Raw genomic sequence first — 2,429 nt, 5'->3', positions numbered from 1 at the left:
AACAAGTAGCTTATCTTCGGCTCCGTCCAGACATGCCTTCTTGGAAACTTTGCCTGTCTTCGGGTCCAACTCCCCCCATGCGCATAGAACCAAGTCCTGCACCTGGGGGGCCAGCTCAATGTTTCTGGAGTGACACCTGCATCCATCATCTCTTTCTCAGACTTATCCCACTTAGGCATTCCCACCGCATAGCCACCTGGCCCCAGCTTATGGAACTTATCCTTTTTTGCGGCATTGGCCTTGTTTATTCTAGACCGTTCCTTAGATCCGAATCCTTGAATTTCATGAAATCGTCCCAATGAGCACTTTGGTTCTCTAGTGTTCCCTCGAATACTGGAGTCTTCCTTCCTCCGTTGACATACTTGGCCCATTCACGAATCTTGTGGTTCTTGAATGCAACCGCCATCTTCCTAAGAGCAGCGTCCTTGACTTTCTCCACATCTGCATTTGTGAAATGATCTGGTAGGGTGAAATGTTCCATGAGCGTTTCCCAAAGCAAATGTTTTTGTCTGTCGTCGACAAAAGTAACTCCTGGGCGTGGCTTTGCTGGCTCTCTCCATTCTTGAAGGGGGATTGGGAGTTGGTCCTTCACAAGAACTCCGCACTGACGAACGAACTTGTCCGCAATATTCTTAGGCACGAATGGTTCGCCATTAGGTCTGATTGCCTCGATATTGTACTTTACGCCCTCCTTCAAATTTTTGTTCGGGCCTCGTTTCGTCCTGTTGCCTGAAGATTTGCTCGATCCGGATGGCTGAAAGAAGAAAGATCGATTCATTAATATATCTTCAAGTCATTTTAAACATGTGATGATCACCAGATGCCTGCTTATATAAATATATATACCTCGCTGGTCTTTGTTGTTTCAAGATCAACATTTTCATAGTCATAGTTCATGACTTCATCAATTCGGTCGTCGCAATCGAATATCATATCACCCTCCCCGGTGTTGTTTAGATATTCGGAGCCGTCATAATCTTCTTCATTCTGATCATCATCTAGCCCGCGAGGATTGCGTATGGTATTGAACAGGGCCTCTTCTCCCTCTCTGCCGGTATTGTCCGCCATAGGTTTTGTTTAACTAATCCAAAAGAAATATATTCAAATTACAATGCATGGATGCAATCAATTAATAAGGAAAAACTGAATCAATCATAGTACATAATAAGCATCATCGAATATAATCTCGAATATGTCGTCTCGAATAATAGATATAATCTCGAATACATCGTCTCGAATAATAGATATAATCTCGAATACATCGTCTCGAATAATAGATATAATCTCGAATACATCGTCTCGAATAATAGATATAATCTCGAATACATCGTCTCGAATAATATATAATCTCGAATACATCGTCTCGAATATTATATATCGAGTACATCACTGGCTAGGTAGCTAATAAAGATCGAATACTACAGAAGAATCTAGGACACTCGCGGTTCCTGCGGCACGAGCGGTGGACACCCAAAGAGAAGGAACCCTCACAGGATCATAGCTGAAATGAGATCCCTGAAGAAACTGCCAGGTATTGGAGAACCTGTCGCCCTCTAACGCAACCATGTAACGATGGACGTGCTCGTCCTCCTCCCTGACATGGCGACGTACCACCTCCGGCGGGGCCGGCTCCCTCCGCACCGAAACTGGCCCACGCGAACGCCACCAAACGAGATCATGGTCGACGACGGGACCCGGGGCTGGGTTCCTCATCAAGCGGCGCGCCCCTCCAGGCAGCACCTCCCAGTGCCAGCCCGGCGGAGCCCAGTCCCGGACATGGGTCAGCCAGACATCGTCGCGGACGGGTCGACGGCGAGAATGCGGGCCGGGCATCGTCGAGAACAAATACTAGCTATATGCCCGCAAAAAGTAACATTTTTTTAATGATTGGATTTTGATAACTAAAATTTCTAACATTTCTATATAACTAACATTCCTATAACATTTCTAACAATGCTATATAACTAACATTTCTATAACATTTCTAATATTTCTATAACTAAAAAACAGAAAAAAAAATTATAACATTTCTATATATATAACTAACATTTGTATAACATTTCTAATATTTCTATAACTAAAAAAAAGAAAAATGTCTAACTTTTTTATAACCATTTCTATAACTAAAAAATAGAAAAATTTCTAACAATTCTAACTATTTTATAACTATTTCTATAACTAAAAAACAGAAAAATTTCTAACATTTCTTACAATGCTATATAACTAACTATTTCTATAACTAAAAAAGAAAATTTTCTAACATTTTTATAACTATTTCTATAACTAAAAAACTAAAAAAATGTATGTGTGTGTGTGCTCACCGGCGAGGCGAGAGGCGACGGGGGGCGGCGACGGGGACGGCGACGGGCGCGGCGACGACGGGGACAGGGACGGGGCGGCGACGACGGGGACGGGCCGGGGCGGCGACG

Source organism: Triticum dicoccoides, chromosome 1A (genome assembly GCF_002162155.2).
Source record: "Triticum dicoccoides isolate Atlit2015 ecotype Zavitan chromosome 1A, WEW_v2.0, whole genome shotgun sequence".
Lineage (NCBI taxonomy): Eukaryota > Viridiplantae > Streptophyta > Magnoliopsida > Poales > Poaceae > Triticum > Triticum dicoccoides.
Note: the sequence above shows the minus strand (reverse complement) of the source record.